The sequence below is a fragment of the Triticum aestivum genome, chromosome 1B (assembly GCF_018294505.1).
Source record: "Triticum aestivum cultivar Chinese Spring chromosome 1B, IWGSC CS RefSeq v2.1, whole genome shotgun sequence".
Lineage (NCBI taxonomy): Eukaryota > Viridiplantae > Streptophyta > Magnoliopsida > Poales > Poaceae > Triticum > Triticum aestivum.
In genome coordinates, this window is record NC_057795.1 from 5,108,915 (window position 1) to 5,123,907 (window position 14,993).

Here is a 14,993-nt window from a genome sequence, read left to right on the forward strand (position 1 = left end):
CCAAGAAACGGCCAGAATAGGCCCAAACTGTGAGTCTTGACGACCAACTCGTAAGCACACCTTGGGGTTCGACAACCATGGAAATCGCTTTGGGACCCCAAAACGGTGAGTCTATTAAAGAGCCTAGAATCGGACAAACCTAGGATTATTGATAAACGATACATAAACGCACCCCGGGGTTCGTCAATCATGGAAATCGCTCAGGGACCCCAAATCAGTGAGTAATAGTCCATGAAAGCCAGAATCGGCCAAAACTGCGAGTGTTGATGACCGACACATAAACGCACCCTGGTATTCGTCAATCGTGGAAATCACTTAGGGACTCCAAAACTGAGTAGAAGTCCAAGAAACGGCCCAGAATCGGACAAACCTAGGATTATTGATGAACGATACATAAATGCACCCCGGGGTTCGTCAATCATGAATATCGCTCAGGGACCCCAAATTAGCGAGTAATAGTCCATGAGACGGGCCAAAATCGGCCAGAATTGTGAGTGTTGATAACCAACACGTAAACGCACGCTGGGGTTCGGCAATCGTGAAAATCACTCCGGAACCCCAAAACCGGGAGTAATAGTTCAAGAAACGGACCAGAATCGGACAAACCTGCTTGTGTTGATGACCGACACGTAAGCGCACCTTGGCGTTCAACAACTATGGAAATTGCTTCGGGACCCCAAAACGGTGAGTAATAGTCCACGAAACGGTTCAGAATTGGCCAAAACTGTGAGTGTTGACGACGGACACGTATACGCATCCCGAGGAAATCGGACCAGAATTTGCACAAATCGCTCTGGGACCCCAAAACGCTAAGTAATAGTGCACAAATCGGACCAGAATCTACCAAAATTGTGAGTGTTGATGACTGACACCTAAACACACCCCGGGGTTCGTCAATCCTGGAAATCACTTCAGGACCCCAAAACCGGGTAATGGTCCAAGAAACGCGCGAGAATCGGCCCAAACTGCGAGTCTTGACGACCAACTCGTAAGCACACCTTGGGGTTAGACAACCATGGAAATCGCTTTGGAATCCCAAACCGGTGAGGATAGTCAATTAAAGAGCCCAGAATCGGACGAACCTAGGATTATTGATGAATGATACATAAATGCACCCCAGGGTTCGTTAATCCTGGAAATCGCCCAGGGACCACAAATCAGTGAGTAATAGTCCATGAAACGGCCAAGAATCGGCCAAAACTACGTGTGTTGATGACCGACACATAAACCCATCCCGGTATTTGTCAATCGTGGAAATCACTTAGGGACACCAAAATTGAGTAGAAGTCCAAGAAACGGCCCAGAATTGAAAAAACCTAGGATTATTGATGAACGATACATAAATGAATCCCAGGGTTCGTCAATCATGGAAATCGCTCAGGTACCCAAAATTAGTGAGTAATAGTCGATGAAACGGGCCAGAATCGGCCAAAATTGCCAGTGTTGATGACCGACGCGTAAATGCATGCTGGGGTTCGGCAATCATGGAAATCACTCCGGGACCCCAAAACAGTGAGTAATAGTTCAAGAAACGGCCCAGGATCGGACAAACCTAGGATTATTGATGAACGATACATAAATGCACCCCGGGGTTCGTCAATCATGGAAATCGCTCAAGGACCCCAAATCAGTAAGTAATAGTCCATGAAACGGGCCAGAATCAGCCAAAATTGCGAGTGTTGATGACCTTGTCGGTGGAAAATGACACCTATGGGATTACTGAAATCCCTTCTACGATTGCAGGGCGCAGAATTGTGAGAAGAATGAGACTAGTGGATGGCACAAAGGGGGATTTACCCAGGTTCGGGCCGCAAAGATGCGTAAAACCCTACGATCCTGCTTTGGTGGTTGTATTAGTGTTCTTGAGCCCTTGAACTAGCTCCGGGTGTTGCGAGGTTCAAAAGAGCCGAATCCTTTCTCCGTATGTCATGGGCCTCCTTTTATAGGCGAAAAGGGGCTGCCACAGTGGCACATATATAGGAGGTGGAAAGCGCTACAGCGCTGCGTGGTTATCGCTAACATCACAGGACAAGAAGCATTAAATACGAGGCTTAGGTGTCCTTCGCTTTATTGGGGACGGGGGTGAGGCTCGTCTCGTCCGTCGCCGCGGCTCCTGGCTTCGACATGCGCCCCGGCCAGCAACGCATGCAGCGCCATGTAGGCAGGCAAGCAGCTGATGTGGCGCGGTGGAGGAGCCTCCATGAAGGTTTGCATGCTGGCACGCAGGTGCCTGCCCAGCTAGTTGGGTTAGCGGCTCCATACGAACGGCGGTAGAAACTTGGCTGGTGCGGGCCTGGCACTGGCCTTGCCGGGGGGCAAGGGTCTTGCCGTGGCACGCTGGCAAAGGATCTTGATTGCCTTCCTATCCTCTTCTTGTCGGGGCCCCGTGGGTTTCTTTGGTGAGGATGGTTGCCTTCCTATCCTCTTTTGATCTTAATTGCTCTTTGTCTTCACAAAGATCTGCATGCCACCACGAAGGTGCCTCCCGAACCCTGTCCCAACGCGACTGCTCAGCGCTGGTGGGCTCGAAGGTGGCTCGCTCAGCGGGTGTGGACGAGCTGCCCCGACAAGGATCTTGCCGGGGCTGCTGAGGCTGCCCCCAACAAGGGTCCTTGCCGGGGCAACCTGCATCGCCCGTGCGACCTTTGTGGTCTTGGTCCTTTGTTGTTTTCTTTGCTTATCCCTGTGGCTTTGGCTTTTCTCCGGCTTCCCTCTCTTGCCTTGCTTATGTGTGGTCGTGGCAGGCAGCTCTGACAGCCCGTGCACAAGTAAAGGGGTCAAAAGCTAGGCCCCTACTTTTGTACACCGACTGGAGCCCCCGGGCCTGGGTCACACATAGGCGCAACACGTTATTGGGCCAGGCCCAAAACGGTGCGCGGGCAGTCGAGGCGGATTTTACCGTGGCCACTGTTCCGTCCGCTGCGCTTCCCCACGACCCGCGTTGAATGCGCGACATGGGGGGAGTGTGCGCGCATGACGTGGGGATGCTGGTATCACCTTGTGGTGGACACTTAAGATGCGGCTTGCGCGTCTCTTTGAGACCGCAGGGCCGTCCCCTATTTACTGCCCCCGCTCGGGAACCGTCGCTCCATGCTTCCCATCGCGTCCGCCTCTTGCGCCATGTTCACCGCATGCAGAGCGAATGACCGGTGCAGGGGGCGTGCGTAGTCGCGCGCGTGCGGGTTGATTTCCTTGCGCCTTCAATGGAGCAGGGAGGGCGGTCGACGGCCCCGCTCGCTGTCACTCCAAGAGGCCGGATTGACTGGGAGGGGGGCAGCCGAGCCCCTCCCCCGCCTCTTTATAAAGAGGAGAGCGAGAGGGACGGTGCCTCTCAGTCCTGCGCCATCTGCCTCTCTCCATTCCTGCTTCCTTTCTTCTTCTGCCATGGCGAGGGGGCGTGGAGATGCTTCATCAGTGGCGGCAAGGGTTTCGGCCAGACAGCGCATCACTCCTAACCAGGAACTCGTAGCGGTGGAGCCGGCCTCTAGAGGGAGGGGAGAGGGCGAGGCCGAGGCCGCCGTGGAGCTCGGGGAAGAGGAGGATGGGCGACAGATCCGCCTTGCCCCCTGCAGCAGCCGTTCCTCCGATGGAGGGCCATGCTGGGGATAATCCCTGTGAATTCTTTGTCAGGCTGCGCCATCCGCCATGCCGTCGCCTTCACCTTCTGACCCTGTTTGCGAGGGAGATGGAGCTGGATCCGTCGCAGGCGCTGCGGCTACACATGAGGGGTTGCGGGAACAGCGGCACGTGGGTCGACGTCGAGTTCCCCGCCCCTCACGTCATGTATCTTCTCCGAGGGTGGAAGACCTTCGCTCGCCTCCACAGCTTGACGGACGGTCTCGCTCTCCATTTCAAACTAATGGAGGTGGCCTCCTCTCCGTCAAGATCTTCGGGAACTTCGGGACCCGCGTGAGGTGTTGCGTAGAGAGCTCCTCTGACAATGAATAGTCCTCCCTAAGCGAGAGTGGCGAGGAAGACAACGGCAGCGACGACGAGGGCAGCGGGTGGTAAGATGACAGGTCCGACTAGGCGTCGGGCGTCGCTTCGAGCGGCACCGGCGGCCCCATCATCCGTGTCGCCGGCTCCTTGAACTTCTCGGGGTTGCCTCCTTGGGCGGATGGCGTAGCGAGGCTGCGGAAGAGGAAGAGGACGAGCGGCGAGGCCGTCAAGTCGGAGTACGCGGACACCGACGCCTTCATCGCGTGTTGGCGTCATGCCGCCTCATCTTCGAGCTCTGCCTCTGGCACCGCGATCACCATCCAGCCCTCGAACGGCCACCGAGATATCCTCTTGGTGTCTTCTGCCACTCGTAGCTTGCCTAGGCGCCCCTTTTGCCCTTCTGCCTTCTTGTTCCATTTCCTGAGGAGAGGGACAAGAAAGGGATTACGGGCACCTTGTATCTTTTTAGTCCTGTAAGCCTTCGGGCCTTTGTTAGCTTTATGACTCGTATTCCCCTTGTTCACGTTTTTCATTTCGTATGAACTGTACCTATACAGGCTGTTTTTTAATGAAAAAGGGACGTTTGCCGGGATTACGTTCGTGGGAGAAACCCATGGCAAGGGGTGAACCTTTGTCATCTTTCTAGACAAACGTTTTTTTCCCGGCAACAAGCCTTGCCGTCTCCCCATCTCGCTTGACCTTTCCCACGCTCTTGGTGGAGGCAAGGATGAGGTGGCCTTAGGCCCCTCGTTCCCCTCTTCTACCGCCGCGGCTACGACCAGATCCAGACCCAGGAAATAATCCTTAGGTGCCGAAAAGAGGGAGCACGGTAGTTCAGAGATAGAACGGGGTTTCACGCATCCCAGTCCATAACGAAATGCATGATAGGGGATAAAAGACTTATCTGGATCTGTAGCCCCCGGCGATCTTGGCTTGTCGTGGAGAGATCCTCGTTCTTGCAGCTCCTGGCGATTCTGTCTTGCCAGGGCCTGGGCGCCGGTTCGTTCCCTTCCTTCCAGAATAGCTCGGCAAGAATACTTACGTGCCCTGCGAACCAAAGAAGACAGGGAAGGACAGAGACGCACACTCAACCTCTAAGCTTGGGGTTAGTTGCCGCCAAGCACTATCAACCCTAACCAAGGAAGGGACTCAACCTAGCATGCATGCTATAACTTGGGGGCGCCAGCGCTTCGTTTATTTATGCTCAGGGTCTGCGCCTGGCTTTGTACCTAGGGTTACATGCCTTGCCGGCAAGGCTTGTACAAAAGGATGGCTTGCCGGGAGGCCCGGCAGCCATGCCTTATGGGTAAAACTTACAAAGATGCTCGATGTTCCAGGAATTGCTTACTGGGACGGAATCTTCGATCTCCAGGCGGACTGTGCTGGGCCTGGTGACTCGCGTCACCCGATAAGGGCCTTCCCACTTTGGCGTCAACTTGTTGGAATTCTTGGCTGACTGAATGTGCCGAAGAACAAGGTCGCCTTCCTCAAAGCCCTGGGCATGAACCTTGCAGCTATGGTAGCGGTGCAAAGCTTGCTGGTAGCATGCTGCTCTCACAGCCGCCCAGAGACGATCTTCCTCGAGGAGCATTGCGTCATCTCGCCGCAGTTGCTCTTGCTCAAGCTCATCATAAGCGAGCACTCGAGGTGACCCGTATATGAGTTTCATGGGGAGAAATACTTCTGCCCCGTAAACCAGGGCAAAGGGTGTCTTGCCGGTGGCTCGATTTGGCGTCGTTCTGATCGACCAAAGACCCGCCGGCAATTCCTCAATCTAGCTCCTTCCGCTCTTGTGCAGCCTGTCAAAAGTTTTCTTCCTCAAGCCTCGTAGGACTTCAGCGTTTGCTCTCTCCGCTTGGCCGTTGCTCCGTGGATGCGCCATAGAGGCAAAACAGACCCTGCACTACTAGGAAAAGGGCTATAGATGATATGGCCACTAATGGTGCACCAGACATGTGGTGCACCATTACTATATACTAATGGCGCACCATATGCTGGTGCGCCATTAGTAATATATTACTAATGGCGCACCTGATGCCTGGTGTGCCATTAGTAGTTTTGAAAAAAGAATGTTACTAATGGCGCACCGTTGTACAGTGCGCCATTACTAGTTGACATAGTAATGGCGCACCAAACCCACCGTGCGCCATTAGTAGGTTTGAAAAAAAATTGTTAGTAATGCCGAGCCCCACCTCCCCTCGCCCTGTCGCCCCTCCCCACGCCACCCCCTTCCCCACCTCCCGTCGCCCCATCGCCCCACCTCTCCTCGCCCCGTCGCCCCCTCCCCTCGTCGCCCCTTGCCCCACCACCCGCCGCCGCTACACCGCCCCCTGTCCCCACCACCCCTCGCCCCGTCACCCTCACCACCCGCCACCGTCCCCTTGCTCCGCCCCCTCCGTCCGCCGCGCTTGCACGCCGTCGGCGCCGCCGCCGCCACTGTGGTCTTGTGCTTCCCCGACGCCGCCGCCCCGACCCCCACGGGACTCCACCGGCCCCTGCAGCAGCCGGCGAGCCTGGCCCCGACGCGCCCACCCCGCCTGCCCCTGCCGTCCACCGTCTCCGACGACCCACCTCACCCTCCCCCGCTCCACCGGCCGCCGCCACTGACCCCCGGCCCGCACCCTCCCCCACTCCACCATCGCCGACGACCCACCGCACCCTCCCCCACTCCACCGGCCGCCGCCGCCGACCCCCGGCCCGCACCCTCCCCCACTCCACCGTCGCCGACGACCCACCGCACCCTCCCCCCATATGAATATTTTCTCATATTCATAAATATTTTCAAATAACAAATTTGAACATATTTTTTAAAAAAATATTACTGTTTTTATAAAAAATATTACTGTTATGATTTAAACAATTTTGAACATATTTAAACAAAAATAAATATCAAACAGCATTTTAAATGATTAAAACAAAAATTGGGGAGCCTGGGAATCGAACCCAAGACCTTCTAGTGTGTGTGCTGCATGCTGACCAGTCGGGCTAGTGGGCGGGTTCTGATTTAGATAGGGTTAGGTGGTACTTATGGCGCACTAGGGTGAGGTGTGCCATTAGAACCCTCCCCCCACTCCACCTATTGCCCTCGCACTGTGGCCTCCCTCCCTCCCTCGCCAGATTCCCCAACCGTACGCCGCCGCCCCCTTCGTCCGCCGCAGCTGCCCACGCGTCCCCGCCGCCTCCCTCTCCCCTTCCTCCCACTCGAGCGCCGCCGCCCCCTCCATCCGCCGCAGCCGCCCACGCGCCCCCGCCGCCTCCCTCTCCCCTTCCTTCCCCTTGAGCGCGGCCTCCTCCCGAGCCCCGCCTCCCCCGCGAGCATCGCCTCCCTCGCCTCCCTCCCTAACCCTCGGAGCCGCCAAAGACTTGGAGCCTCGACGCCGCCCCATTTCCACTAGGAGAGGAGGCCCCACGTCTACCAGGAGAGGAGGACCGCGACCTCCCCACCGTCTATCCCCGCCTCCCCCAAGCTCACCGTCTCCGCCCTTCGTCGTCTTCGCTCCGACCACCACCTCATCGTGGTCAGGTAACCCTCCTCCCTCTGCCTCTCTTCTCCTCTCTTCCTCCTCTCCTCCCTCCCGGCCATGCCTTCTTCTTCTCTCTATTGATAGGTTTAGGTCAAATTCCTCTCTAATTTAGGTCAAATTAGGTTCAAAAAATTGCTAATTTTGGTCAGCAACGGCCATAGCAAGTCAGCAACTGCCATAGCAGTGCTCCTATGTTTTCTGTAGCGTTAGTAGAGTGCTAATTTAATCTCTGCTCTAGCTTTGTTTAGTGGTCATAATTGAGGCCTAGGGAAGCTACCCCTCTGCTAGTCTCGAGCAATTCAAAGATTTAAGAAATAGCATTGGATAGAGACTTGAAGGAATGAGCTATAAGCAGAGATGAGATGAGATGTTTGTGTTTTGATTCCAGATGCAGAGAGGAGATGAGATGTTCATTCTCTGGAATGCAGATACATTTTTCTTATAGAACTTGTTTAACCAACAAATCTCCTTCCTTGATCATACATCTGAAGCTATGTATGATTCAGTTCACAGTATAATATTGGGAGAGGAAATTATTAGTAGTTGTTTGGTTCTGATTGAGGCCGATTCAACTCTTTGATCTGACATGACATGTCACACTTCATCCATGTGTGTGAAGTAATTTAGATCCTGTTACTGCTCTACTGCCCAAGGTAATTGACTAGAAGACCAGTAGATGAATAATATGATAGTGAGGGTAGCAGTGAGATAATTTTAGTACTGACGTGGGAGAGGAAGTTGACCCAGATGGCGTAAAAGTTCTTTAGACTGTGCATGCTCTTTGTTTTGTGCACTCTAGTGTTGTACTGCCATCACAAAGTACATGAAAAAACTAACAACACAGATGGCTTGTTGAAGTATCATAAGGTTATAAGGAGCACAACAGCAGCTGTCAGTAGTTACACACTTGCACTGCATCTATGATAGTTGGATGCAATATATTTCCTACTGTATTTGACTAGTGTTTAGGTCAACAGCAATCCATGATTTTTTAGTTAACAACAATCCATGATTTTTAGTTAACAGCAACCCACGATTTTTTACTTATAAGCAATCCATGATTTTTAGTTAACAGCAATCCATGATTTTTTGGCTATTGGCTGTTGTTGTATGTTGCTACTGCTACTTGTTGGTGGGGCACTGGTGCTACTGCTAGTCTGCTACTTGTGCTGGATGTGCTACTGCTAGTCTGCTGCTCGTGTGTTGTTGTTAGTTACTTCAGTTGCTCGTTGGCTTCTACTAGTGCTAGGCTGCTAGTAGTTCTGTAGTGTAGTTGCGGCTGCTAGTGCTAGGCTGCTAGCGTCCTCACGGTGTTTTATGATCTGTTGTAAGGGTACTAATTGGTCTCTTCTGCTGCTTATCAGAGATGGGGGGAAGCAGCCACCGCCACTCTGCCACACCACAGTACGAGTTGGATGCTTCCGAGTTCTTCAGTATCATACTTGGGACTTCAGTATCATCCACGAGACCATGACGCAGGTATATAAAACGAGAGATCTCCCCTTCAGCCATCTCATTAGGATATCTGTTGTTTGCTACATCACTCATTGTCCCAAATTGCAGAGGCTGCGTGACAGTTTTATGAACATGCTGGGTGAAGATCCGCCAAATAATGTGAAGCTGCGACAGGCCGGCAGCGGGTTTCACAGGCTGTGGGATGTGGAGTTGGTGATCAAGGAGGGCCACATGTACTTGTATCGTGGGTGGGAGAAGTTCGACCATTCCTACGACCTGTGGCTGGGGTACTTCCTTCTCTTCAGGTACGACGGCGACTCCACCATGCTCACCGTGAAGGTGTGCAACGCGACTATGTGTCGCATGCGCTACGCTGATGATGATGATGTCAGTATGTTCTGCCTCTTCTTATTCCTCTACATTTGGCTTTGTATCACATCGATTGTTAACGGTCATTGTTGCATTTGGACAGGCAATGGGAGTAGCAACAACGACACTGGCTACAGCCAAAGCAGCAGCGATTATGGCTGTAGCAAAAGCAATTGCGATTCTAGCTTTAGCGAAAGCAGCATCGATTCTGGCAGCAACGATTCTGACAACAAGAAGGATGATCCGGACTAGAGTGGGGGAGAAGAGGAGCAGAGTGGGGATGAGGAGCTGCAGGATGACGATGGGCATCAGGCTGAGGATGACCTAGCGCTGGTGGTGGCTGACCAAGGGCAAGAGATGGTGGTGGCTGACCATGGGCAAGAGATGGTGGTGGCTGACCATGGGCAAGAGATGGTGCTGGATGAGGATGACCTAGCGATGGTCATGCTCGTCCTTCCTGATGGTGGCCTCGTGATGGTGGTGGTGCCTGACAATGACCACGCATCGGTGGTGGCGCTGGCGATCCCATAGCTGGGTGACATGACCACCCCAATTGTGGTAGAAGACTACATCCCGTTGCCTCCACCGCCTCGCCGCTCTTGGCACATCAGGCTGAGGAAGGAGAAGGAGAAGAACAATGAGAACTGAACTATGTTAGGTATGTCAGATCTCCAAAATGATATATATATATATATATACTTAGTTACCTAGGTTATCTCTAATATGCTTAGTTTCCTATAGGTTAGCTCCAAAATAACTTATGTTAGCACAAAATGATCAAGTTTACATAATAAGCTTATAGTCTTCTTCTTATTCTTCTTATTCTTCTTCTTTTCCAAAATGACATAGGTTAGCTTCATTTTACCTAAGTTGGCTCTAATATGCTAACTTAGAGAGCTTATATGCTTAGTTTCCTATAGGTTAGCTCCAAAATAACTTATGTTAGCACAAAATGATCAAGTTTACATAATAAGCTTATAGTCTTCTTCTTATTCTTCTTCTTTTCTAAAATGACACAGGTTAGCTTCATTTTACCTAAGTTGGCTCTAATATGCTAACTCAGAGAGCTTATATGCTTAGTTTCCTATAGGTTAGCTCCAAAATAACTTATGTTACACAAAATGATCAAGTTTACATAATAAGCTTATAGTCTTCTTCTTATTCTTCTTATTCTTCTTCTTATTCTTCTTCTAGTATTCTTCTAGTGTTCTTCTTCTTCTAGTATTCCTCTAGTCTTCTTCTTCTTCTTCTTCTTCTTCTAGTATTATTCTAGTCTTCTTCTTCTTCTTCTCTTCTTCTTCTTCTTCTTCTAACTTCTTGTTTATCATTTTGCATATTTGATTTAATTCACGGAAGCTTGCATGGATGGAGTGCTTCTTTTCCATTTGTGTTTTTATTTTGTATCAATGTGAAACTTTTGTGAATTGATGCATAACGGTGTTGGATGAACAATGTGAAACTTTTGTAATATGTAACGATGGAACTATGTGTTGGCTATGTATGTATATATGATGCAACTTGTGTGTTGGATATGATTGTTATATGGATGCTTGTTGTATATATATGTGTTGGATATCTCATATGTGAAATAGTGACCTGAGATTAAGAAAAAAAAATTGTTACTAATGGCGCACTTCCATGTGGTGAACTGCGTGCCGTTGTCGGTGATGATCCTGTTGGGCACCCCAAAACGGCAAACTAGTCCCTTGAAGAACTTGATGGCTGACTGCGCCGTCACCTTCCTCACTGCCTCCACCTCTGGCCACTTTGTGAACTTGTCGATGGCAACGTACAAGTACTCAAAGCCCCCGACGGCGCGGGGGAAGAGGTCCAAAATGTCGAGCCCCCAAACTGAGAAGGGCCAGGAGAGAGGGATGGTTTGAAGGGCTTGGGTTGGTTGAGGAAGTTTTCTCGAATGGAACTGGCACGCTTCACACTTGGTTACTAGTGCCGTTGCATCCTGGAGGGCGGTGGGCCAGAAGAAACCCTGCCGGAAAACCTTGCCGGCAAGGGCCCTCGACCCTATGTGGGAGCAACATATGCCTCCATGTATCTCTGCCAACAGCTTTAGTCCTTCCTCCCGGGAGATGCACATCAATTTCAACCCATTTGGCCTTCTTCTGTATAGCACGTTATCAATGAACTGGTACAGAGCAGACCGGCGGGCTACTCTTTCTGCTTCTCCCTGCTCCTCAGGAAGCTCTCCTTCTTGAAGGAATCGAACGGTGTGTTGTGCCCATGCTGGAGCCTGTGGCTCGACGGCAAGGACCAAAGGCATCTCTTCTACCACGGGGGCAGCCGCCTCCATGGCCATGACCTGAGGTCCTGCCGGAGTCGGATGCCCTGTGGCGGGATCGGCATCCACGGCAACATCTCCGCCGGCGGCTCCAGGGAGCTCGGTGGGCAAGTACTTGCCGGGGCCTAGCTTCCTTCGCTTGTTCTACCCAGTCGACGGCTGAACGGATGGTTGGGTTAACTAAAGCACAAAAGTACCTGGTTCCACAGGTAGCTTGAGGGCGGCACGCTTTGACAAGTAGTCAGTGATGTCGTTCTCTGCTCGAGGGACGTGCTCCGCTTGTATACCGTCAAAACGCTCCTCCAGTTTCCTCACTTCATCCACATAGGCTTCCATCAAAGGGCTTTGATAATGCTTGTTGACCTGCCTGACGACGAGTTGCGAATCACCCCTGACGATGAGCTTTTTGACTCCGAGGTCCACTGTGATCCTGAGACCGGAAAGCAAACCCTCATATTCGGCGATGTTGTTGGTTGACATCTCCCAGGGAAAGTGCATGTGGACGACGTACTTGAGGTGCTCCCCGGTGGGTGCGACAAGTAGCACACCAGCACCGGCACCTTGCAGCAAGAAAGCCCCATCAAAGTACATGATCCAATCGCCACTTGCTTCCTCGCCAGGGAGAGTGGTCTCTTGTACCTCTTCGTCGGGTGTCGAGGTCTATTCTGCAACAAACTCCGCCAAGACTCTGCTCTGGATCGTCGAGGTGCTTTTGAACTTCAAGCCAAAACTCGACAGCTCTAGGGCCCATTCCACGATCCTTCATGTCGCATCTAGGATATGTAGAATCCGTTGCAATGGAAGGCGGGGAACCACGGTGATCTCGTGCACCTGGAAGTAGTGGTGCAGCTTCCTCGAGGCCATAAGGAGGCCGAAGAGCAAATTTTGTACACCTGAGTACCTCGATCTAGCCCCCTGTAAGAGGGAGCTGACGAAGTAAACTGGGTGCTGCACCATCTTCTTTCTTTGCATCACTTCACCTGGCCACGCAGGTCTTGTCGCACCGGCGTCAGTCTTGCCGGGATCGGGCCCTGCCGGGGACTCAGTCCTGCTGGGACCGAGCCCTGCCGGGGAAGGTTCCGACCCGCCAGCCATTGGCCCTACCGCCGCTGTTGTCTTCCTGTCAACCTCCCTCTATGCCACCAATGCAGCGCTAACCACTTGATTTGTTGCCGCTAGGTATAGCAACAACGGTTCTTGTGGTTTAGGCGCAACTAGCACCGGGGTAGAGGAAAGGTACTTCTTCAAATCTTGCAACGCTGCCTCGGCCTCCGGGGTCCACTCCACCGGGCCCGTCTTCTTTAGGATCTTGAAAAAAGCGAGGGCATGCTCTGCGGACTTGGAGATGAATCTGCTCATGGCGGCAACGCAACCAGTGAGCCGACGCACGTCCTTGATCCGCTTGGGCACCTCAATCTGCTCGATAGCCTTAATCTTGTCCGGGTTTGCCTCAATCCCGCGCTGCGACACAAAGAACCCGAGAAGCTTGCCGGACGGGAAACCAAAGACACACTTCTCAGGGTTCAATTTGAGGTTAATCTTGCGCAGGTTTCTAAAGGTCTCCTCCAGGTCTTGTACGAGCGTTGCTTTGTCTTTGGTTTTGACCACTATGTCATCCATATAAGCTTCCATATTTCTATGTAGCTGGGATTCAAAACCAATCTGGACTGCTCTTGCAAACGTTGAGCCAGCACTCTTCAAAACGAAAGGCATCCGTAAAAAACAGTACGTACCACATGGGGTGATGAACGCTGTCTTTTCTTCGTCTTCTTTTGTCATGAAAATCTGGTGGTATCCCGAGTAGGCATCGAGGAATGATAACAGGTCACTCCCTGCCGTGGAGTCAACAATCTGGTCGATGCGCGGTAACGGGAAGGGATCCTTTGGACAAGCTTTATTGATGTCTGTGTAATCGACACACAACCTCCACTTCCCATTTGCCTTGCGCACTACTACCGGATTAGCCAACCACGTCGGATGGAGCACTCCTCTTACCAAGCCTGCCCCCTCTAGCTTCCTAATTTCTTCCGTGATGAACTCTTGCCTCTCTAGAGCTTGCTTCCCGACCTTCTGCTTGACGGGCCGCGCATGAGGACAGATAGCAAGGTGGTGCTCAATCACTTCCCTGGGAACGCCGGGGATGTCGGAGGCTTGCCATGCAAACACATCGACATTCGCCCGCAAGAAAGTGACGAGCTTGCTTTCCTATTTGCTGTCGAGGGTGGAGCTTATGATAAAAGCCCCACCCGTGCCATCCTCCTTGACGGGCACCTTCTTGGTCTTTGGCGGTGCAGCTCTGGGCTTCTTGCTCCTGTCGGCGGAGCTCTCTGGCACGTCCTCGACGGTAGCACAACACCCCGAAGAGTTGCGCTTTCCGGAGTGGGTGCGAGGGGTCTCGCCGATCTTCTTCCCTCCCGGGGCTCTGTCGGCAGGAGTAGGTGCCTTGGCGGCAGCTGCTGCAACTGCTTCCCGGTAGAGTTGGTCGGCGCAAATCAATGCATCTTTCTTGTCGGAGGGGACAGTGATGATGTTCATCGGCCCGGGCGTCTTCAACATGTTGTAGGCGTAATGTGAGGCTGCCATGAACTTGGCTAGTGCCGGGCGGCCAAGGATCCCGTTGTATGGCAAGGGGATTTCGGCTACATCGAAAACAATCCTCTCCGTTCTATGATTCAGCTCGCCTCCGAAGGTCACAGGCAGCGTGACCTTGCCCTTTGGCTGGCTCCTCCCCGGATTAACCCCTTGGAACGTGCTTGTTTCCTCGAGGTCTCCATCAGGCGAGATCAAGTTCAGGCCGGCCCCACCGTCGACCCAGATCCTTGTCACCTTGAGGTTGCGGATTGTTGGGGAAACCAACAATGGCAAGCACCCGACCGCAGTAGTCCGGTCGGGGTGGTCCTCGGTATCAAAGATGATGGGCGTGCTGGACCATTTCAGCGGCTTCCGCGCGTCGAATGATGGCTCCATTGCTGTGATCTCACGCGCCCACAGCTTGAGCTCGCGGTGGGATGTATGCAGCGAGGCGCCACCATCGACGCACATGGCCTCTGTGGCTTTCTGGAACTCATGATCACCGGACTCATCATCCCTGTCGTGATCATCATCTTCTTGTTTCTTGTCGTGGCCCCTGACAGGCTTCTCCTGCTGACTGTCTTTACCGCGGCGGCCTCCTTGGCCGCCACGTTTCTTGCCAGACCCCTCGGCACCATCTTGGCCCTTCTCCTTGTCCCGCCGCTCATACTCGGCTTTCTGCTTCTAAGCGAGCAGCTCTACTTGCCAGCAGTGCTGGAGGTCATGGCCCTTGGTGCGGTGGATCTTGCAATACTTCTTGTCGGAGCCTCCTGGCTTGTCGGCGACCGCCAAAGCCCGACATGCGACACACCCGGCAACCTCCTTGCCGGGGTCGCCCG